Below are 25,763 nucleotides of genomic sequence, written 5' to 3'. Positions count from 1 at the left end.
CGCTTTTATATGATTTTGAGTTCCAAATTTTTCTCCCACCCTCCCTCCCCTCCCCACTCTTGAAGCCAGTAAGGAATCTGATATAGGTTATACATTACCATCATGCTAAATATATTTCTAAATTAGCCATGTTGTAAGAGAAGAATCAGAACAAATGGGGGGGGGGAACCACAATAAAGAAGAAATGACAACAACAACAAAAGCAACAACAAAAGTGAAAGTAGTATGCTTCAATCTGCATTCAGAATCCATAGTTCTTTTCCTGTGTGTGGAGAGCATTTTCCATCATGTGACTTGACATTGTCTTGGATCATTGTTTTGCTGGGAAGAGCAAAGTCTATCATAGTTGATCATCACACAATATTGTTGATACTGTCTTTAATGTTCTCTTGGTTCTGCTCATTTCACTCAGAATTAATTCATGTAAGTCTTTTCAGGTTTTTCTGAAATCTGCCTGCTTATCATTTCTTACAGCACAATAGTAGTCCATTACATTCATATACCACAACTTGTTAGAGCCATTCTCCAAATGATGGGCATCCCCTCAATTTCCAATTCTTTGCTACCACAAAAAGAGCAGATATAAATCTTTGTACATATGGGTTCTTTTCTCTTTTTATGATCTCTTTGGGATATAGACCTAGTAGTGGTATGTGAATACTTATTTATGAGTGAATCACAACTGATCCAACTATTCTGGAGGGCAATTTGGAACTATGTCCAAAGAGTTGTAAAACTGTGCATACCCTTTAACACAGCAATACCACTATTATATCTATATCCCAAAGAGATTATAAATGATAAGCAGATGGGTTTCACAAAAACCTAGAAAAACTTACATGATTTGATGCTGAGTGAAATGAGCAGAACCAGGAGAACTGTGATGGACTTGCTCTTCTCAGAAAAGCAATAATCCAAGAGAATTCCAAAGGACTCATGATGGAAAATGCTCTCCACAGCCAGAAAAAAAGAATTGTGGGATCTGGATACAGATTGAACCATACTGCTTCTACTTTTTTTGAGGTTTTTTGTTTTGTTTTTTTGAGGGTTTTCCCTTTTGTTCTGATTCTTCTTTTACTACATGACTAATGCAGAAATATGTTTAATGTGATTGTACACATATAGCCTATATCTGATTGCTTGCTGTCTTGGGGATGGAGAAGGGAAGGGAAGGAGGGAGAAAAATTTGGAACTAGAAATCTTATAAAAACAAATGCTAAAAACTAACTCTACATATAACTGGAAAATAATAAAATACTTTTATTATTAAAAAAAAGTTGGGGCAGCTAGGTGGTGCAGTGGATAGAGCACCAGCCCTGGAGTCAGGTGTACCTGAGTTCAAATCTGGCCTCAGACATTTAACACTTACTAGCTGTGTGACCCTGGGCAAGTCACTTAACCCCAATTGCCTCACTAAAAAAAAAAAAAAGGTGAATCACAGCTGAAAAAGGAGAGGATCCGGAAATAATATAGAAATTGGATAGAAGAGGGAACTCAAACATGGTATTTCAGAAAATTGAACTACATGAGAGACATGGAGAATAAAAAAGGAATAATAAGGGCATATAGCTTATGAATCAGAAAATAAAAATCAGAATAGACTAAGAGGGGAAAGATTAGAATACTTAATCAATAAGGAATGTATTTAATTCCCCAAAGACGACAGAATTGGTAGCTAGATTATAAGAGGGAGGTTATGGTGGCCAAACTAAGAATGAGAATGTTATTTTGTCAACCAAATGAATAGAAGCATTCTTTTTGTTTAACATTGACCAAACTGACCAGGGAGTCATTAAAGGGAGTAGTCAGTTTCAGAAAATCATCTTCTCCAAGGGTGCGTGCCAGCATTAACAGTAATCTCTTTATTTAGTGATTTATAAAACCCTAACTGAAAATGTGTGTTTTGTTTTATCACTCTTATGGACTTGATCTTTTGTTTTACTAAAATATGAATTGGAAACTGCTTGGAAAAAATATTTTCCCTGAATTAGCACTTCTCTCCAAAGACAGGTCTTTACGTTTAAAAATTAGATTTTTATTAATACACTGTTTTTACATTGCCCAGATTCCCACCCACCCCCTGCCAGAGAGCAATCTCTTATATAAAGCTGTTGTGTGTGTGTTTTTTTAAGAAAGAGAGGAAGAGTAGGAAAAACTAAAAAAAAAAAAAACTAACATTCCATGCAATATTCTAAATTCATGGACCTCACCCTCTGGAGAGGAGCAGAGGGAGTTGTCTTCTCATGTATATTCTTTGGAGTCAATTTGTTCTCTTATAATTTGATAACTTTCCATTTCAATCATTTTAAAGTTGTTGTCCTTTCCATTTACAGTGTTGTAGTCTATTCTTTGTATTATTTTACTTTCTGTTTACTTCAAGCCTATTCATGTCTTCCACACTTTTCTGTATTCTATTTATATTAAGGTATCACAGTTTATTTAGATGTTCCCAAATTTATGGGCATTTATTTTGTTTCCAATTCTTTGTTGCCCCAAAAGTTGCACAATAAATATTTTGGTATATATGGAATCTTTCTTTTTTGTCATCTACCTCCTGAGGTACATGCCTAGCAGTGGCATCTCTGAGTCAAAAGATAGGAACATTTTAGTCACTTTATTTTCATAATTCCAAATTGCTTTCCATAATGGTTGTACTGATTTACAGTTCTACTAAGAATGCATGAGCCTGCCTGTCTTTCCACAATCCCTCCAGCATTGACTATTCCCATCTTTTTTCATCCTTGTCAATTTTCTGTATATGAGTTGAAACCACAGGGTCGGTTTTTTTTATTTGCATTTCTCTTATTAATGATGATTTGAAGCATTCTTGAATATAGTTGTTAATAGTTTAGATATTTTTGAAGAATTTTTCCTTTCATCCCTTATCAGGAAATATCTTTTGGTCATATATTTCTGTGAGTTGTCCATATATCTATGAGTCTATCTATATGAGACCCTTAGAGCTATGATACAAAAACATTTTTCCCAGTAAACTGATTTTCTTCTTATCCTAACTGCATTAATTTTATTCATTTAAAAGCATTTATAAGTATCAAACAGAGGTTTTTACATTTGATCCTACAAGTAATATGGAGCACCCCTGGAATTTACTTTCTAGTCGGGACTGGGGGTGGGAGTGATGACATGGTCACACCTACATGTTAAGAAAATCACTTTGGCAATTATATGAAAAATGATAGGAGAGGAGATAAACTTGAAATAAGAAGACCAATTCGAAGGCTATTCTGGTTTTCCAAGAGAGGTGATGAAAGTTTAAACTAGTGTGGTAGAGAGAGAGATATTGTGAAGACAGAAACACCAAGATTTGTCAACTGCTTTGAAATGTGGGGTGAGTAAAGGTGAGGAGTCACAAATGACACTAGGGTTATGAACCTAGATGATTGAGATGGTGGTGATACCTTCTACAGTAATGGGAAAATTCAGAAAAAGAGTGGGTTTTGGGAAAAGGCAATGTACTGACAACTGTAATGTAGTTCATTATCTATATGTGTTCATCTTGTAAGATTTAGTCTGTCTCATCCAAAAATGAAAAGAGAAGGGACCCTTAGTCATCAGTCACTGCCCCTGAAGTGCAGAACTCATTAGTAATTAGGTTATAATTGTCCCAAGGGGCTAAATGGGTGGACTGGAAGCATACACAGCATTGTCTATGAGTGTTTAGTAATAATGAATGAATGAATGAATGGTATAGCTATAAGACACTTTTCATAATTGGCCATTGTGGAAATAATGGGAATAAGAATAGGAATCTTTCCATTCTCTGATGAGATCTCTTATGGATTATTCCATGGCCTCTTTGAGATCATGGTATGGCTCTCCAAAAGGCTATGGGACCTACTTTGGAGACTATTGGCCTGTTCACCCTAGTTCAAACCCTCATTCCCTCTAGCCTGAACTTTTACAATGGCCTCCCTGCCTTATCCCTCTCCATTCCAATTCACCCTGCCAAAGTGATTTTCTTAAAGTGCAAGTCTAACCATGTCACCTTCCCTCCCACCCTTCCCCAATAAATTCCAGTGGCTCCCTACTACCTCTAGTACGCACTTTAAGTGCCTCTTTGGCACTTAAAACTCTTAGCCTATAACCTTCCTATAGCCTATATAGCCTATAACCCTCCTAGCATTCTTGCCTTGTTATATATAACAATATTGGGGAAGGGTGGCAGGGAAGGTTCCATGGTTAGACTTGCACTTTAAGAAAATCACTTTGCAGACCTCGTCTCCTGGCTCTGGTTCTTGCTTCAACAGTGTTTGAACGGAACAGACGCAGGGTTCCCCCAGCTTCCCTCTCGCTAGATCTTCGTCCTTCTGCAGCCTGCCAACCCCTGGGACCACCCGACCCCCGCTTTCCAGACCATCCGCCTCCGGGACCATCGGCCCCTGGCCTCCGAAACCAAACAGCTCCGGGACCAGCCGCCTCCTCCCTTTGCGGTCGGTGCCATGAGCTCCACTTCTCAGATCCGCCAAAACTTCTCCTCCGAGGCCGAGGCCGCGGTCAACCGCCTGGCCAACCTCTACCTGCAAGCCTCCTACTCCTACCTGTCCCTGGGTTTCTATTTCGACCGGGACGATGTCGCCCTGCCGAGGGTGTCGAATTTTTTCCGTGACCTGGCGAAGGACAAACGCGAGGGCGCCGAGCGCCTTATGTGGCTCCAGAACCAACGTGGGGGCCGGGTCCTCCTCCAGACGGTGCAGAAACCTGGTCAAGATGAGTGGGGCCGCAGCTTGGATGTCATGGAGGCTGCCCTGAGCTTGGAGAAGGGCCTGAACCAGGCCCTCCTTGAAGCTGCACGCCCTGGGCTCCAGCCAACGGGATCCACACCTCTGCGATTTCCTAGAGAGCCACTACCTGGGCGAAGAGGAGAGCCTGCTGAAGCGCCTGGGCGACCACCTGACCACCCTGCGCCACGTGCAGGCCGACCCCCAGCCCAGGCTGGGAGAATACATGACTAGGAGGAGCAGCCCCACGAGAAGGCCGACTGGGCCCACAATAAAGAATAAAGCCTACTCGCTGCTCAAAAAAAAAGAAAAAGAAAAAAGAAAATCACTTTGGCAGGGTGAATTGGAATGGAGAGGGATAAGGCAAGGAGGCCATTGTAAAAGTTTGGGCTAGGGGGAATTGGAATGGAGAGGGATAAGGCAAGGAGGCCATTGTAAAAGTTTGGGCTAGGGGGAATGAGGGTTTGAATTAGGGTGAACAGGTCAATAGTCTCCAAAGTAGGGCCCATAGCCTTCTGGAGGAGCCATACCATGATCCCAAAGAGGTCATGGAATAATCCATAAGAGATCTCATCAGAGAATGGAAAGATTCCCATTCTCATTCCCATTATTTCCACAATAGCCAATTATGAAAAGTGTCTCATAGCTATACCTACCCTTCATTCATTATATATAATAACAAATTCCCTTCCTGCATCTATTGACCAGTCAAACCATGCTTGTTGCTATTTCTCACTAAAATAACAAAATATGAATAGGAACCTTAAGTTATGATACTATCTATTAAGCAGAACTATTAAATAAAAATAAATGGATTTATAGTGAAAACATTATGTTGTTTGAAACCGAAGACAATTCATTTTTGCTCATTTTTGTATTGCGTATGGTCTATATCTAGAAACAGAGAAACAGGGGCAACTAGGTGGCGCAGTAGATAAAGCACTGGCCCTGGATTCAGGAGGACCTGAGTCCAAATGAGGTTTCAGACACTTGACACTAGCTTTGTGACCCTGGGCAAGTCAGTTAACCCTCAGTGCCCCGCACAAACGAAAAAACAAAACAGAGAAACATCAATTTTGATGAAAAGCTATTGGGTTCACTGAAAGTTTATTATATATTGACTTGTCCAGCCTTGTCTGGCTCTTCATGACCTGTCAATACCGTCCATGGGTTTTCTTGGCAAAGATACTGGAGTGGTTTGCCATTTCCTTCTTCAGTAGATTATGGCAACCATAAGTTAAGTGAATTGCCCAGGGTCACATAGCTAGTAAGTATCTGAGGCTGGATTTGAACTCAGGTCTTCCTGACTCCACACCCAACATATATCCACTGAGCCACATAACTGCCTCCTCACTGAATATTATAATCTATTATTTGTTTTTATTGTCTCCTTTAATAAAAAACATCTAAAAAGAAGTTTGCCTACTGAGACTAGCTGCATTAGTCAAATTAATTGATTAATTATTGAGACAATTATTATTTATAGGTCCACCCTATCTCCTAGACTATACAAAGAGATTTTAAAAGTAATAATAAAACATATCAATCACCTCTCTAAAAATAATTTAATTAAAATTTTAGTATGATCAAAATGTTTTGTGCTTTTAATAAGAAAAATAAAGTATTTTAAAATATTTTTTTCATCTTTATCTCATTATTCCTAATCTTTCTTTTATGTGCTTTACAAGGTATATAACATATTAGCATAGTCATACATGTATAGCATTTAAAAATAAATAAATATACATATAATGGAGGTAGCACTCAAATTTTTTTCTTGGTAAGAGCACATGATCAAAAAAATTTGAAGACCAGTGATTGAAAGTATGACTATGGCTGGGCATGAACTAGATGAATAAGAGTTGACTTTCTCTAGTACTAACAGCATCCCATCAATTTGCAGTGTTCTGATCAAATGCCCTAATAGTCAGCTAATTGCTCAAAAACAGCTGAAACTGACTAATCTCTCACATTCCAAGTTGGAGACCTCAAAATAACACTTTTATCTCTGTAGCAAATTAAATACTTGGTTCAACCTGCCCAGAGTCAGCCTAAAAATGTGGACTCACGCACACAGGCTCAAACGCATTCACCAGGATGACTTCACGTTAATATTCTTTTTTCAAAATTTGGAAATCATAGCAGAACCCTGAAGTCTGAAAGTAACCAAAACCACATGTGTCCACATTTTCCAAGATAAATACTTCACACGACTCCTTCATTTAAGTCATTACTAACTTCTTGGAACAGATGAGTCATCTGATTGGTAAAAATACACTTGGCTTATTATAGTTGATTGTTTGTTTTCTGCAGTCCCAAACAGCCTCTCTTCCCTTGCCCACCTACTTTCAGGCAAGTGAATAGAAAGCTTTATGGGAAGGATTATGCAAAATCCTTGAGGTTTTTCCTCAGTCAGGTATGTAATTTTTGAAAGATTCAGAATAAAATTCAGTGTGGTGTAAAAAGCTGGTTTCCTAAAAATGAGCCTTCTGTTTTTCCTGCTTAGACTTAAAAAGAGAAGAGGCCTTTTGACTTAGACATTGCATTTGGCTGTGAGTTATAAATAATGCAAACTTTACTCATTTTATCCTCTCACTCAGAAAATCTATCCCAAGACTCAAATTTATTGTCTGCCTAAATGCATGGATCAATTAAAACACATCATGGATCAATTAAAACAGATTTTTAAAAATCAAATTTGAAACAGATACATTGTTAAAGTGAGAGGGAGCAAGGCCTGTACAAGTTCCAAGCATAGGGGAGGAATTCCTCTATTTGGTTTTTTTCCAGGATGAAATTGATATAGAGAAAGAAAATGAAGTTAATTTCAGTATTGACTACACTTGGCTTCTAGGGCTGGCTATTTTTTCTAATGTAGTTTGGGACACCCCAGCAGTGTGCTTTCCATTAACAATCAGACAATAGATTTAATGGAATGAGGTTGTGTTCCTTCCTGTGGGAGAAAGTTAATGGGAAAAGATCATGCCTTGCTAATAGAGCATCACATCACAAAGATTTGGAGTTTGTTCAATTAATACAATGTGAAATCTTTCATTGTTCATTTAAATTAAAACAAATGTAGATGACACTCTTCATAGAACTGAAAAGATGAAAGAGACCTCATCTGCCATTTAGTCCAAACCCATACACAAAAGAAATCCCTACTTTATTATACTCAAAAAGTGATGGCTCAGTCTCTGCTTGGAAACCTGTGAGGAAGAGGAAGCACCCACATCTTGAGGTGAACATTCAATTTTGGGACAATTCTAATTAACAGGACATTTTTATTAACATTAAGCCAAAATCTGCTTCTTTGCAGCTTTTTTTTTTTTTTTTAGTGAGGCAATTGGGGTTAAGTGACTTGCCCAGGGTCACACAGCTAGTAAGTGTTAAGTGTCTGAGGTGGGATTTGAACTCAGGTACTCCTGACTCCAGGGCCAGTGCTCTAGTCACTGCGCCACCTAGCTGCCCCTCCTTGAAGCTTTTAATCTTATTTTGACTCCTGGGGTCAAATGGAACATGTCAGTGTCTTCTTCCACGTCAGACCTGCAAGAACTTGAGAGTTATGATATCCTCTCTGAATCTTTTCTATTTAGGCTAAATGTTTCCAGTTCTTTTAATCAATCCTCACATCACATGGATATAATGCCTTCACCACCCTCCCTACCCTCCTCTACATAGTCTCCCATTTATCAATTCCTTCATAAACTAGGTTATCCTGACTGAACGCAACACTCCAGATGAAGTCTGACAATGGCAGAGTACAGTGGAGTCTCACCTAATTCAAGAGAATAACCCTTTGGTAGTTTGATAGTTATATTATATATGTATATTATGTGTATGAAGTGTTCAGGGAAGACTGGCACCTCTGGTGTGAAGGCTTGCTGAGTCCTTTTCAGGGCCGCTCATCCATCTTTGGTGTCCACCTTCACCCTGCTCTCACCTGTGGCTCTAAAAAGCTATAGTATGTTCAGCGGTCACATATATCCCAATAAAACCATCTTAGCAGATAAGCTACACCAGGATGGGGGTAACCAATAGACCTCAAATCTGTCGTGAGTTAGGAAGGCATCTACCCCAAGCATGTGAAGATTTTCCCTGGTGGAATGGGAGGATGAGAATAATTTGTTCCAATAGCCATGATGGTGACTGAAGCAGGAGCTTTGGAAAGCTTAAAGTTTAGTCAGATATCGAAGAGCCATTATCATTTGTCCTAATTTGTGTCTTGCCACTAGACTTTGATACTGTAAGAGAGAGTAAGACAGACAACTTTGTGTAACTCTACCTCACTTAAATTCAATTCATGCATGAGTCAAGACAACACCCTGCACTTTCCCTGGTTTTCAAAAACAAAGGACAAACAACAACATATTGATTTATGTAGTGTCATTTTTATTATATTGGCAGGGCCCCAGCCTGTTAAAAATCTCTCCAATTATTTAGTTCTGTCTTTAGTTTAAAAAAAAAAAGATTTTGTGGTTGCATTTTATAGTCCCAGTATTTGTCTTGACATGGGGACTCAAGTGTTTTATACATTCTGTAGTTATTGTTAATGGAAATGTTCTTTCTATCTCCTCTGGGTTTTGATGATAATGTATAGAAGGGACAATTGTTTCTTCAGATTTGTTTTATATCCTGCTACTTTTGATGAACTTGTTTATTTTTTCAAATAATTTTTAGTTGACTTTCCAGGATTCCCTAAGTAAAGCACCATGTCACCTGCAAAAAGCCATAAATTTGTTTCTTCTGGGTATGTGCTTATCCTTCAATTTCTTTTTCTTGTCTTTCTATAGCTAGCATTTTTATTACAACATCAAATAATAATGGTGACAATGGAAATATTTGCTTTAACTGCAAAGGCCTTTAACCTTTCTCCATTTCAGCTAAGGGTAGCTCTTGATTTTATATAGATAATATTTACCATATTAAAGAAAGACCAATTTATTCTGAGAATCTTTAATGTTTTTATAAAAAAAAAGTGTTTTTTCAGAAGCTTTTTCAGTATGTATATGATAATGTGATTTTACTGTTTTGTTATTAATTGGATCTATTATATTTATATTGTTCCTACTAGTGAATCAATCTGGAATTCTTAGTATAAATCCAATTTAGTCATATTACTCAATTATTTTTGGAGGTTTTTGTAAATTCTTTGCTAATGTTTTGTTCATTATCTTGTATTAATATTTCTTTCTTTTTTTCCCTCAGGGGCAATGAGGGTTAAGTGACTTGCCCAGAGTCACACAGCTAGTAAGTGTCAAATGTCTGAGGATGGATTTGAACTCAGGTCCTCCTGAATCCAGGGCCAGTGCTTTATCCACTGAGCCACATAGCTACCCTCAATATTTCTTAAGGATATTGGTCTCTAGGTTTCCCCTACCTTTTTCTGCTTTCTTTCTATTACCTTTATCTTTAATACCTAATACCTTCAGGTATCAGGACCCTATTTTTCTCTGCTATTCCTGTTTTTGCAAACAGTTTATTTAATATTTCAAATAATTAGTCTTTGAATGTTAGAATTTACTCATAATTTACTTTTTTAAATGTGGAGATTCTCTTATGGCTAATTCAATTTTTTAAAATTGGATCAATATCTCTATTATCCTGTTAATCGGAGTACTTAAAATCTTTGTAAATATTCATCCATTTCATTTATGAATTTTATTGACTCAAACTTGGGGAAAAGGGTTTCTGATCCTTTCTTTTATAGTTTCTTCATCTGGGAAATTCTTTTTAATTTGTGAAATTGGCAATTCAATTTTTCTCTCTTTTGAAAAATGATATAAGCTAATGGCTCAGAAATTTTATTAGTTTTTAATCTCCAAATGTTATTAATTCATTGATTTTGTTAAACTTTAATTTATTTTTCAGAATTTCTATTTTTGTATTTGGTTGGGGTTGTATGATTTGCTACTTTTCTAATTTTTTCATTATATGTCCAATTAATTAGCCAATTCTTTCTCTCTTTTGTGAATGAATGTGCGGAGTGATATATTTTCCCCTAAGGACTATTTTGGTTGTATCCCAAAAGCTTTAGTATGTTACTTCATTGTTGTTTTAATTAGTTGAATTATCTGTTGTTCTTATAATTTGTTCTTTGATTCATTAATTCCATAGGATTAAATTATTTAGTCACCATTAAATTTGAATCCTTTCTTCAGAGATAACCTATTAATTGTAACATTGTTCCATTGTGGTTAATAAAGGATGTATTTAATATTGCTTCTTTTCTATGCTTGTTTTGAAGTATTTTATGCCTTATCACATAGTCAATTTTTATAAATATGCCATGTGTAATTGAGAAATATATCTATTTCTTTCTATTCCCATTCAGTAATTGTCCATGCTCTATCATCTAAGAAAGAATGGCCAGGGGCGGCTAGGTGGCACAGTGGATAAAGCACCGGCCCTGCATTCAGGTGTACCTGAGTTATCCGGCCTCAGACACTTGACACTTACTAGCTGTGTGACCCTGGGCAAGTCACTTAAGCCCAATTGCCTCACTAAAAAAAAATAAAATAAAATAAATTTAAAAATAGAAAGAATGGTCAGTGGGCCTCAGATTTTGTTGATGTTGGCTGGATAAAATGTCTCATTTTGTATTTTGTGCTTCAGAAGTTCAGTTTTATACATCTTCATGCTTATTCACCAATTTAAAAAAAAATATTTTAAATCCTTTTTTAGTATTTTGTCTTGTTTTAGGTTTTGCTTTAATTTGTTTTGTTTTTCTTCCAATGGGATTTCTACTCCACCTGTCACCATCTCCACCCTCCAATTCTGGAAATTTTATTTTATTTTATCTTTTCTCTACATTGAGCAGGCTATTTATCTAGCTATTTTCAATGCATCTTCCATTTTGATTTTCATATTTTACAGATGTACTTTTAAAATACTTCCTGGTTACCCATTATAATTTCACAATTTTGATTCCAGGAAAGGCTTCTAATTTTATATTCATTTGTTTTGTGATTATTCCTACTCTCATAGGAACAATTCTTTTTCCCAAGTGAATGTTCTGCTACCATAAAAATGTTGTTTATCAAAAATGTTCGCTTTGATGGCACTTACTGATGAATCATGTTGATGTTGATATAGACATCAGTAATTATTTTGATTTGCTAACTTCTCTTTGTAGTTATCAACACTGCATGATCTTAAGCTCGTTATTTCTGTTAAATTGATAAGAATTTGCATATTTGCTAATTGTTTATTCAATATGTATTAATTGCCTAAAACCTTGCTTATTGGAAAGATAAAGAATCAATAAAATAGAGGCTATAATAGATTGATACAAGAATATCACCAGCAGGACACATTCGGGGAAGCAGAATTATCCTTTGCTACAATTTTATCTTGGGAGGACACATATTTAATGGCTGCCACAAGAGAAAAATCCAGAGTTTGAGTGTCAAGAATGACTTCCAAGTACTGAACTTTATGAAAAGAAAATGAAACCAGAAACCAGAGAAAGAGATTGACCTATATATCTTGCACAATGACCTTATCATCAATTCCTTATGGGTCTTTTCCATCTGGACTCATAAGATCTCTCCCCTCCCCCCCCCCACCCCTCACCACCAGAAGTTATGATGAAGATTGAGGGTATGGAATGCATTACCCATCCTGAACAGTGAATTTCAAGTGACTATAATATTCTAGTCATTTTGAGAGACATGTGAGAATACTACATTTATATCCTTTGAAAGGGTTTGGTCTTGGAAGACTGGGTGATAAAGTTTACCTGACCCTGAGATACATTGATAGGAACACGAAGTTTCCTAAAGAATTGTCGGTGTCAACAGGAAAGTGAGTACTATGCCTCTGATATGTCCAGATCCTCAGACTCTCACTGAAGGGTCACCACTGTTTGGTGTCTATTATAGCCTATTCAAAACATTGGCAAGATATAGTAATCTTGAAAGCCAATACCTGGACAATTTGTCCATCTATGCAGTCTTTATAGATGCTTAAGGCCAAAGGAAAGTGCTGGCAGTGAATATAATAAGAACACTGGCTCTTAATTCATATTTGGATCCGGAGAAATTAGATTTTGGTTGCTTGCTAATAACAGAAGGATCAACTGAGGCAGAAGCTCAGGAAGGTATGCTCTCTCTGTGTGAGTGGGATTTGAGATGTACTTGAAGAGCAGTCCACAGAATCCAATTCATTGACTCCTGATTATTTGGGGAATGATGTAGGAGGATATCTTTATCTGTGATAGATTATCCCAGAGATCATCTGAAATAACTATTGATTGACATCACAGTCTAGTGGTTCAAGTGAATCATGTATAGTGGTGGTATGGAAGAATAGGGAGATATTAATGTGAATAGATTTCTGTACTTTGAACAAAAGAACCAAAGTGAACTTAAACACTACACCAAGGGTTCAAGATGCCCTGGCCAGGCATCCAGAATTTCTAGGCAGCCAAAATTTCTCAAAATTAGTTTAATGCAGTGCACATTATTAGATTTCTATGGCTAAAGAAGACAAGTAGAAGACTGATTTTATCTGGATTTTTGAGTGTATGACCAGGTGCCTGGCACTTAAGAAATGTTTATTGACTATTTATTGAATACCTCCTAAATTAAACAGGATGGCTTTTTTATATGTTAGCGTTTCTGTGTGAATTTGGGGTTTGGACTATATCTACCTATAAAGTGGTACCCGTCAGAATTCTATGACCTATGATTGCTAGGGCTCCTTAACCTCTGATTTAGACATGTCTTAAAGGGAAATTGCTTTTTAAAAAAATACTGTCAAAGACCCAGATTTTCTGACTTTGTGACACAGATTTGTCACTGCCAAGATTTGGGGCAACTTTGTAGTGTGACCTGGGAGACAAGACTTTCCAGATGACCCACAAAAAAACAGAGAAAACACCCATAGACAAGCAGGGGGGAAAACAGTAATGCCAAATTCAAGTAGCTAAACAACTACCTTCTGAAGAGATCTCAAGTAAATATTTCTTCCTTTTCCCCAAATAAGCTCTGCTTAAACAGTATGATGAGTCAACCCTTGAAACTCCAGTAGTAAACCTCTGCTTTTCTCTTATTTTATGAGTCAGCTGCCTACATTGAAAAAAAACTGACCTGTTTTTGTCTCCATATCTTACAAGTGTGCCATGCATCAATTTCCCCCCAGAAATCTAGTTGTTAAACATTTACCAGCCTACCCCTGCTACTACTTTCCTTAGTGACTTAACTAGCTAATACTCATATATAATGTGTGGACAGAGTACCAAGGCTTGACTCAGTTTTGATGGCTACTCTTGATAAGATGAGGTTTGGTGTAAGTTTTTCATTGGCCCAAGGCACCCAAAGTGAAATGAATTTGAAGGCTAATGTTGGGAGTTATTGGAAAAGAAGCAACCGTGCTGGCATTAAGCTAGGGAGGAAATGGGATATTGGTGATCAGCTTTACAGAGCTGCAATTCACATATGGCTATTAAGAAAATGGTAGGGACAGGTAGTGGCACAGTGGAAAGAGTGCTGGCCATGTAGTCAGGAGAACCTGAGAGCAGATCTAGCCTCAGTTTCCTCATCTATAAAATGAGATGGAGAAGAAAGACAAACTACTCCATTATCTTTGCCAAGAAAACCTCAAATGGGATCATGGAGAATCAGACATGACTGAAATGACTGGACAACAACATGAAAAATGGCAAATGAGGCTCTGTCCCAGGACACTAATGATTGCGATTGGGGTGAGGAGGAAGAGTTCTTTCTCTTTAGAGGAAAGTTAATTTCTCCCAGTGATGACTACTGGTCCTTTCCACCATGAAGAACAACTCCCAGGCTGACATTCCCATATTTATTTCCCAATGGCACTTCAGTCCCAAATTCCACCTTTCCTTAAAAGTCTTAAGGAAAGGAGGGACAACAGTGCCCCCTTTGGGGGGGCATAATTGCACTAGCAGGTGGGCTGTTCTCTTGGCTGCTCTTGGCCCCCAACCACCAGCATGTCCTCTGGGGACTGTTGCTACTCTCTCCCACAGCCACTCCTGCAGCCAGAGTTATACTGTCTGTTGGATTAATCACTGTTACTGCTGTTGCCACAGCTTCCTCCATTACTTGCAATTGAACTGTCCCCAGAACTGTCTCTACATTGGGACCTCTGGCTGATAGTCCAGGATACTTTGTGGTATGGCATGCTAGTGCATGACTGTGGAGGTATTTTTAATGTACCTCTTTAAATGTACTCTGGTCATTGTTACTAAGTGGGATCAGGTACTATCCTTAATCCATTCCTCTCCTCTTCTCTTTACACTTGTCAGCAAACTCCTATGAAAAGCATGAACACTGTAATGATTGGAATGATGCCACCTGCTGGAAACTTACTGTAGAAAAGCTCCACCATGAGGTGAAGGCCTCTGAGGGCAAGCCATGTGGTCAAGGTCCTTAGCGTCAGGAAGTGACATTTGCTTGTGGGTACTGTCTATCAAGGCTACCAGCCAATCAACTTGAGGAGACTTCCATTTCTGGGAGTGGGACATGAAGTAGGAAGTGGATGCTGGTGGAGAGGTTCTGTCTCTTTTGGTTCCTGACATCTCCATGGTGGGTCAGATGATAGGGTCTCTTAGAAATAGATTTTTACCTTTCTCTCTGATCTTAATGCTCTTTAATAAATACTTAAACATTTAAATACTCTTGCTAAAGCTTATAATTTATTGGCGACCACTCAGATATTTTAGACAGTATAGCTAGAATTTTAGCCCTTACAACATCAAAGAGTATTTGGGCAACAGGGTAAAGAGGGAAGTGGGGCAGATGAAAGCGGGTGTCAGACATTGTGAATGTCCAGATAGTGACAGTAACATTCAGTCAAGAGGGCTAGAATTCAGCTGTGGCAGCTTCACAAGGACAATGTACCAGGCTTTCAGAAACTCAGAAGCAACTAAAGATAGGGTAGAAAGATAGGGCATTCAATACATTTTCCAATTTCCCATGAATCTCTTTTTTTCTGTGCTACAGGAGCTGTAGATGTTAGTTGGCTCTAACCTGGCTCTTTTACAAACCCTATGTATATGAAGTCCAGGAGTTACTGGGGGCAAGGGTTAGAACTGACGAAAGAAAAATAAAGCCCAGTCCCTACTCTCCAGGTGCTTGCAATCAAGTAGGAAAGATAAGACATAAATTTCTAAATGACTTCAAAAATAAAACAGTATATCAATCTCTCCCCACTCCAGTTCATCTTCCTCTCAGCTGTCAAAGCGATCTTCTTAAACTGCAGTTCTAACCATGTTACAACCATTCTCAATAAACTCCAGTGGCTCCCTGTCACTTCCAGGATCAAATTTAAAATCCTCTGCCATACAAAGCCCTTCATACTCCCCCCTCACCACATCCACCCCACTCCAACCTTTCAGGTCTTCCTACACCTTCCACACCACCACATACTCTGTGATCCAGCAACACTGGCCTCCTTCATATTCCTCAAACAAGACATTCATCTCCAGATTTCAGGCATTCTCACTGGTTGTCCCCCATGTCTGGAATTCTTTCCCTTCTTATCTCTACCTCCTGAATTTCTGGGCTTCCTTCAAGTCCCAGCCCAAATTCCCCCTTCTGCAGGGAGCCCTTTCTAAGCCTCCTTAACTCTAAAGCCTTCCCTATGGGGATTCTTTCTAGTTCATCCTGTTTATAGCTTATTTGAACATGGTTGTTTACATATTGTCTCCTCCAGTAGACTGTGCACTCCCTGAGGGCAGGGACTGTCTTTTGCCTTTCTTTGTATCCCCAGCACTTAGCATAGTGCTGGACAGTGCAGGTACTTAATAAATATCTTTTGGACAGAAGTGCTACATGAATGGATATAAATAATTACTTGCTATAGAAGTTCAGTTGAAAGAGAAATCACTGCTAATTCTGGTATAACACTATCTCCTAGAAGGAAAAAGAGACCTGTTCCTCTCCACCTATATCAGTACCCTCCCCATCAGATCTGAGAACTAGACCCTTATACTTTGGGACCTTTAGAATCTATGCCATGATCCCAGGGATTTTCTCTTTCAAGTTTCTGTACTAGGGTACAATCCAATTGATTGGTGACCAAGTATATGTAAATTAGCCCATTTGCTTGATTCTTTCTCCTGGTTGACCTTAGACACCAGATGATGCTTCAACTTTTCATCCTATCCAGCCATCTCTTCAGGTTATCTCACCATCTCTCTGCTGCCATGTGTGTTTGCTTCTCCCCCTTCCCCAAAAAACAAAGCTTCTTTCCCTGTTCACCATTCAACTATATTCCCTATTAGAATGCAAGCTTCTTGAACTGTGAATTACTTAGCTACTCTCAGCAAAACAATGATCCAAGGCAATCCCAAAGGACTAATGATGAAGCATACCATCCCCATTCAAAGAAAAAACTGATATTGACTGAACACAGACTGAAGCATATTTATCACTTCCTTTCATTTAAGTTTTCTTATATAAAATTACTAATATGGTGTGTAATTTAAATTTCTAAATGTGGGTTCTAATCTGTCCCCCCCACTCCAGTTTTAAGGGAAATTGACTAAAATCACTAATAAACAAGTTTAGGTTTTTTAAGGGTTTGTTGAAAGATGGTAAAAGAAAGAGAAAGATTGAGAACAGATTTCCTATAACCTGGTGATCCTAAACTTCCTAAGCTCCTGCTTCTGAAGTCAATTGCCACTATGCCGATCTCTCTCAGTCAAAGAGGCCTAGCTCTCTCAACAGCATCCACTTCCTCCTTCCTGTTCCCCTCCCAGAAATGGGAGGTTCTACAAGCTGATTGGTTCACTGGGCCTGAAGGTGGTCAAAGTTCAAAGTTGTTAGCTTCTGAGAACAATTACTTTCTTAAGTACCAGCCAGATGGGCTTACAATCTAGTAAGCAGTCAACAGTCAGTTGCCTTATCCAATTCAATCAGTTTAATTCAGTCTCCAGGTGGACCCCTGAATATCTGCTAAATCTCATCTATCACATTCCATTATCTTGACAGATTCCCCCCTTTGTTTCTTCTAGGAACAGGGTGTTCCTTGATGAAACACACCCTATGCTAACAAGCAATATGTAAATAACAATATAGAAAAGGGAGAGAGAGAAAAGTTTTGTCCAGAGGGGCGGTCCCTCATGAACGCTTGACATTGGTCTTGCAAAGGGAGGGCTTCTGCAGAGAGTACATGTTACAGATGGTGTATATAATAACAGAAGGAGAAAACAAAACTGTTCATATAGTCTCTGAGCTCTTGTCTTCTTGGAGTCATAAGATGTCACCAGGAGGAAATTGGACTCTGGTCTGGTCTCTAGTCTGGAAAACTGTATTTTTACTAAACCTTAGCATAGCATTGTCAATGATCAAATTAATACATTTCATTACATTCCCCCCCCCCTTTTATATAATACAGGGTTGAGGTAGTTATGCAATATATAACATTTCTTACCACCATGTGTCTGGATCAAAGCCAAATTTAGTAATGTGTTCGTGATACCTGAAAATGTTATAGAAAGGTTATCATACCACATCTCATGGTTCTGAGACATCCAGCAATTGTGCTAGGCCACAGGTGGATGGATTCTGACCATGCCATCAGACTGTGTGAAAGAAAAAGAAAACAAGTTAAGTTAGATGAGGTTATTTTAGGAGGGAGAGAGGAAGAAACTGCACTGTGTCCAGCAATTGTGGTCTACATAGTTGCCATCATAAGCAAACCATAGACTTACGTGTACCCATCTCTCCTCTTGTTGTACATATATTCTCTCTAGGGCCGGCATTAAAGTTCACAGTAAGAGCAGTTAGTCTCTGAAATGATAAGTTTCCTTAATTTATAAATCTTATATTAATTTCACCAAAGACTGTATGATGGTAAAAATGCATGTCATGCTGCATAACTGAGGATATACTTATTATATATACAATGATTCCAAACTATACCCAGAGTATAATGACATATATAAGATAAATTAATGTAAAAGCTGATAATATTAGACATTATTACATAATCTTCTTTGAACAAGTAAACAGTCCTTATTTTTGACTGTGTCATCAAGGAAACACCCGGTTTCTTGAAGAAACAAAGCGGGGACTGTAATGATTGAAATGACGCCATCTGCTGGAGGCTTACTGTAGGAAAGCTCTACCATGAGGAGAAGCCCTCTGAGGGCAAGACCATGCGGCTTTTCTTTGACATCAGGAAGTGACATTGGCTTGGGGGAGGAAGAGGGGGAGAAGCTGGCTCTCTCACTCTCTTTTGCCAGCACTCTCATGGAGAGCGGAACAGGAGAACTGTAGCTCCCCAAAATAGATAGAGGAATCTAGGCCTTTTTCTCTCTCTTTACCAAATTCTTATTCTCCTTAATAAATGCTTAAAACTCTAACTCTTGCTAAAGCTTATAATTTATTGGTGACCACTCATTAGATATTTTAGACCATATAGCTAGAATTTTAGCCCCTTACAATGGTAATATTTTACATAATTGTACATGTATAACCTATATCTGACCATCTCAGGGAGGGGGGAGAGGAGGGATAGAATTTGGAACTCAAAACTTTAAACAAAATTGTTTATTATTTTACTGCTTCTACTTTTTTTTGTGAGGCAATTGGGATTAAGTGACTTGCCCAGGGTCACACAGCTAGTAAGTGTCATGTGTCTGAGGCCAGATTTGAACTCAGGTCCTCCTGACTTCAGGGCCAGTGTTCTATCTACTGCACCACCTAGTTGCCCCAATGTTTATTATTTTAAAAAAGAAAATGTAAGCTTCTTGAGAGCAGGAAATCTTTTGCAATGTGTGTGTGTGTGTGTGTGTCCCCAGCACATAGTAAGTAAATGCTAGATTTTTTTTTATTGAGTCAGAGTCCTCAATGCTGACACACAGACCTCCCTTGTGAATATACTAGTGAGTGTAACACTGAAGAGCAACACTCTAGAGTGGGCAGGAATCCTCCAGTGATCCCCCTCCTAAACCCCCAGAAAATATGCCCTGATTCTGTATTGACACTACCAAACTTGACCAACAAGTCCTATGTTAAGGAGTAGTGAGAGCAGAAGGAGGTGAGAAAGTAGATGAATGGTAAAGAAATTGTGGGAATTGAGTGAATCACACTGATTCTTGAGAATCACTTCTGGATCTAGCTCTGTTCCCTTTCTATTCAATTATAGGTCTAGTACAATTTCTGTCTTGTGAGAAAATTCTGTTCAAATATGGGAAATGTGAGAAAACTTTATTGTATTCTTTGAACCTAGCCCTGGGAAGCTGGACCACTTTCACATGTTGCTTAGAGACCCTTAACTAAGGACCTCGGTTATGCTGACCAGAAACCCAATCAAATCCAAAGATTGGTTCAAGGAGTTTTCTCACAATTTTAAATCAATCAGTCTGTATATCTTATCTGAAAACTGGTCCTGTACTGGTCAGTTAGTTACAGTTTCCTTATTTTTCCTTATTTCTTTTTTTTCTTTTTTTTTTTTGGCAAGGCAATTAGGGTTAAGTGACTTGCCTAGGGTCACACAGATAATAAGTGTTAAGTGTCTGAGACCAGATTTGAACTCAGGTCCTCCTGAATCCAGGGCCGGTGCTCTATCCACTGTGCCACCTAGCTGCCCCACTCCTTATTTCTTTAATTGAATGCAGACACTTGAGGGGAGAGAGGAATGGGACATCTCTTTTTCTGATTTCAGGGAATTGCACCTGTTTGCTCTCCTTTCCCCCCCAACTCCCAACTAATAAAGCCCCTAATCTTTTCTCCAATCAGAAATCAGATTACCCAATCTTGTATCATGGTTTATATCCTGTTAATTGTTGTTTTTTTTTAATGAATAGAAATCAGTCTCCCCCTGTATTTGGAATCTAGTGCCAAGCTGAGAAAGCCTGGTCCTGATTTGTTGTGCAATCAGCATGAATTACTTAATACATTGATATGATTGGAAGTTCAAACCTTTGTTTCCTCAGTTATTTCAGATTTTACCCATCACACTGGAGAGAGCATACCAGGGTGTAAAGTTGTTATCTGTAAGGTGGCTAAAATTCTAGCTAAACTGTCTAAAAATCTATTGAGTGGTTGCCATAAATTATCAGCTTTAGCAAGAGTTTAGACTTTTAAGTATTTATCAAGGAGCATAAGAATTTGGTGAGGAGAAAGAGGCCAAGATTCCTTCATCTATCTATCTCAGGGAGCCAGCATCTCAGCTCCTTTAAAACCAAGATCCCGGGTGAAAGAGAGCTTGCTCACTTCTTCCTCCTCCCAGAAACCTCCTCTCCATCAGGAAACAGGGCCATACACACACACACACACACACACACACACACACACACACACACAGCTCCAAGCTAATTGGCTGGTAGCTCTGATTGACAAGTCCCACAAGTGGTTCTATAGATGTAACTTCCAGACACTAAAGTCACATGGTCTCTAAATCACATGCTTTCTCCTCATGGAGGAGCTTCCCTACAGTATCTCTCCAGTAGGGGGTACAATTCCAATTCTCACAAGGTCAAGAGACTTACAGTACAGTAGGCTTTTGGAACCCAGTTGGCTTTTCTCTCTAGCCACTTCCTCAACTCCTCCCCACTGGAGAAATGATTTTCTTTTCAAATTGAAGTAAGAAACAGTGAAGGGGGAACTGGCCAAGATCCTACTTCTCTCCATGCCTGCCAATTCATCACTACCTACCCTTAGTCAAACTTCTGGTACATTTCCCTAGAAAGCTCTGCCTTTAAGTTTCTCTCTTTGCTCTAGGAAATTGTGAAAATAAACAAATAATTCTACTTTTTTTCCCTTTCTAGCCCCTAGCCAGAAAAAAATAGCATTCTATAAGTTATTCATCTCTTTCATCACTGAGGCATTCCCTTATTGCTTTTATCTTATGCATTTGAGTAAAAAAATAGATGTGCAACATAATGGTTAACCATGCTTTTCTTAAAATCATCCTTAAAAAAAGGTGGCAGGAAATTTTGAAGAAACAAAGATAAGTTTGTTATACCTCTGTCATGAGGGATAAAGGGAAAGAGAAGCAAGGAAATGAGGAGAAAATCATTATCTTAAATCTTCCTTCTGGATGTGTTTCAGCAAAACAGAATCCACCCTGACAGGGCAGCTAGGTGACACAGTGGATAAAGCACTAGCCCTGGATTCAGGATGACCTGAGTTCAAATCCAGCCTCAGACACTTGACATTTACTAGCTATGTGACCCTGGGTAAGTCACTTAACCCTCATTTCCCCACCAATAAAAAAAAAATTAAAAATAAAGAATCTACCTTGACAAACTGGTATCTGGTGCTGGCAGCTACTTCACTGTAGTTCCTCTTCTACTTCTATAATGCCTACTCTTTCTGGCTCCCCTCCTCTACTCTGCTTATGGTTCCTTTGGTAGGTTCCAAATCCCAAAGACTTTGAACTCTGAGGCTGCCCTGCTGCTGTTTGAGCATACCAGACCTTCCATCCTTGAGAGCCCTTACAACCCACACCCTCTTCCCATCTTCTGCTCTAACCTCCCCTCCACCTTGTCAGTCAACTCTGGCCATGTCAACCCAGGGTCAGGACAAACTCTCTGGGGCTCACAGAGGGGCAATACTGGGGAATTTCTACCTGTCAACATTCATCTCCAGTGTCCTGTTATATGATTACATGAGGTTTTCATTATTTATCGCCTAAACAAGTAGACCTTCTGGAAGTAGCATCTATCTATCTATCTATCTATCTATCTATCTATCTATCTATCTATCTATCTATCTATCTGTCTGTCTGTCTGTCTATCCACCCATCCATCCATCATCTATTGATCAATCAATTGATTGATCCTCCTCACTCAATCTATTTTTCTATTAATTGATTGATCTATCTCTATCTATCATCTATCTATCTATCTATCTATCTATCTATCTATAGATATAGATTGGGGCAGCTAGGTGGCGCAGCGGATAGAGCACTGGCCCTGGATTCAGGAGGACCTGAGTTCAAATCCGGCCTCAGACACTTGACACTTACTAGCTGTGTGACCCTGGGCAAGTCACTTAAGCCCAATTGCCTCACCCAAAAAAAAAAAGGATATAGATTGAGACTAGGTCTCTATCTAACCCGGGATGGAAGTATCATGACCTATCATGGTCTTGATCATCATTGCTGATCATCTTGGAAGCTTCAACCTGTTTGATTTGCGAATTAGAAACCTGAGGCAACCTGCCCCACCCCCCCAAAACCCTACCCCCTACTCACTAAATTAATGTCAGACTTACTGTTGATACCCAAACAGCTTTAGTCCCACTTTAATTCAGAATTCCCAAACTCGACCAATCCACCAGCCTCAAACTCCCAAGTGGATTGCAGGTGTTATTAATGCCTAACAGCAGCTTCTTTGTTTTCTGTCTATTAATAGGACCTATTCATCTTTTCCTCATAAATTGCCAGGAAAGACTTCATAAGGTGAGATTTCACTTCCTTAAGACAAATGAGTCTTGAATGATGGGCAGGATTTAGAGAGGGGGGGAGGAATAGATCATTCCAAGTGAGCAAGTGAGGGGAAGAGAGCATGGGCAATAGAACAGAAATGGGGAACAGGCATCTCCCAGGAGATGATAACAGAGGTGACTCACGATTCAAAAATTGTCACAGCATCAACCTCAATTCTATTCTCCTCGGGGGCAGCTAGGTGGCACAGTGGATAGAGCACCAGCCCTGGAGTCAGGAGGACCTGAGTTCAAATCCAGCCTCAGACACTTAACACTTACTAGCTGTGTGACCCTGGGCAAGTCACTTAACCCCAATTGCCTCACTAAAAAAAAAAAAATCTATTCTCCTCGTGGAGCTGTAGCTACCTCAAGGCTCATGAGGGAAAACTGTCACTAAGTGCCCTGGAAGGGATTTATCACGGTGACTCAGTGCTCAACATCCTCCCATCCCCCACCCCCTACCCCATTTTTTGTTTGGAGCTCCTTAAATCTATGTACAAGGTGAGGTTCCTCACGATGCATCAAAGCTCCAAATGAGAAGCATATTCTCTGCAGATGGATGTGGTGGGAAGGGAATGAGCAGATCTCTACCAGAGTAACACAGTTTATGGCCACTCTGTTTCCATGTAGTTTAAGTTTTAGATTCTCCTTTTAAGAGCAAGGCCTAGGATAAGAGCAGGACGGGCTATTTATCCCACCAGATGTGCTGCTCATCCCCTAGCAGAAGCCCCTTCACATCTACTCAGGTGCTTTTCTGGGTTTTTCTGTCTTAGGTTTTCATTGTGCACCAGATTATCTATTCCTTAAGTCACGACTCCTCTTTCTGTCTGCTACCCTCTCTCTTCTACTCCTATGTCTGTAATCTTCTATATTTGGAATAATCTGGGGGTAGAAACAGCTAGTTTCTTAGCTGATAGGTTATCTTCCTGCTGTGACCTCAGGAGTAGGAAACCAATCTGATCTTCCTCATCCAGAGCCTTCCCCTTCTATCAAAACATTAAAAAAAAAAAAAGGTTGAGCATCTCTGATCCTACAATGCCTATGATCCTGAGGGTTGATTCAGGTGTTAATTTGACCCTGGAGCTGCCTGAGTTGCCATGAAGTATTGGACCTAGATGATCTAGACCAGTATTCTTGTTTTGTTTTGTTTTGTTTTGTTTTGCAGGGCAATGAGGATTAAGTGACTTGTCCAAGGTCACCCAGCTAGTGAGTGTCAAGTGTTTGAGATTGGCTTTGATAACTCAGGTCCTCCTGAATCCAGGGCCAGTACTTTATCCACTGCACCACCTAGCTGCCCCTGACCAGTGATTTTTTCCCCCATATAAACATTTTATTTTTTTTCCAGTTACATGTAGAGATAATTTTCAACATTTGTTTTTATAAGATTTCTTGTTTCAAATTTTTCTCCCTCTCTCCCCTCCCTCCCCCCTCCCCAATACAGCAAGTAATCTGATATAGGTTATATATGTACAATCACATTAAACATATTTCTGCATTAGTCATGTAATGAGAGAAGAATCAGAGCAAAAAGGAAAAACCTCAAAAAAGAAAAACAACAACAAAAACAATAGAAATAGTATGGTTCGATCTGCATCCGGATTCAACAGTTTGGTTTTTTTTTTTTTTTCTGGATTTGGAGAGCATTTTCCATGATGAGTCCTTTGGAATTATCTTGGGACATCATATTGCTGAGAAGAATCAAGTCTATCACAGTTGATCAACACACAATGTTGTTGATACTGTGTACAATGTTCTCCTGGTTCTGCTCATTTCACTTATCATCAGTTCCTGCAAGTCCTTCCAGGTTTCTCTGAAATCCACCTGTTCATCATTTCTTACAGCACAATAGTATTCCATTTACATTCATATACCACAACTTGTTCAGCCATTCCCCAATTGATGGGCAACCCCTCAATTTCCAATTCCTTGCCACCACATAAAGAGCAGCTATAAATATTTTTGTACATGTGGGTCCTTTTCCCTTTTTTATGATCTCTTTGGGGAAAAGACCGAATAGAGGTATTGCTGGGTCAAAGGGTATGCACAGCTTTATAGCCCTTTGGGCATAGTTCCAAATTGGTCTCCAGAATGGTTGGATCAGTTCACAGCTCCACCAACAATGCATTAGTGTTCCAATTTTTCCACAGCTTCTCCAACATTTATTATTTTCCTTTTTTGGTAATATTAGCCAATCTAATAGGTGTCAGGTGGTACCTCAGAGTTGTTTTAATTTGCATCTCTCTAATCAGTAGTGATTTAGAGCATTTTTTCATATGGCAATAGATAGCTTTGATTTCTTCATCAGAAAACTGTCTGTTCATATCCATGGACCATTTCTCAATTGGGGAATGACTTGGAGTCTTATAAATTTGATTTAGTTCTCAATGTATTTTAGAAATGAGGCCTTTATCAGAAGTACTGGCTATAAAAATTGTTTCCCAGTTTTCTGTCTCCCATCTAATTTTGGGTGCATTGCTTCTGTTTGTACAAAACCTTTTTAATTTAATGTAATCAAAATCATCCATTTTGCATTTCATACTATTCTCCATCTCTTGTTTGGTTATAAACTGTTCTCCTTTCCAAAGATCTTAGAGGTAAACTATTCCTTCTT

The 25,763-nt window shown here is 38.9% G+C and overlaps 1 pseudogene; it reads left to right on the top strand.

Moving 5' to 3' along the window:
• Window positions 1-4,460: 4,460 nt before the first annotated feature.
• On the top strand, window positions 4,461-5,133 carry LOC122738639 (annotated as a pseudogene).
• Window positions 5,134-25,763: the final 20,630 nt, after the last annotated feature.

Source organism: Dromiciops gliroides, chromosome 2 (assembly GCF_019393635.1).
Source record: "Dromiciops gliroides isolate mDroGli1 chromosome 2, mDroGli1.pri, whole genome shotgun sequence".
In the NCBI taxonomy this organism is placed as follows: Eukaryota; Metazoa; Chordata; class Mammalia; order Microbiotheria; family Microbiotheriidae; genus Dromiciops; species Dromiciops gliroides.
This window is presented reverse-complemented; position numbering and strand designations above follow the sequence as displayed.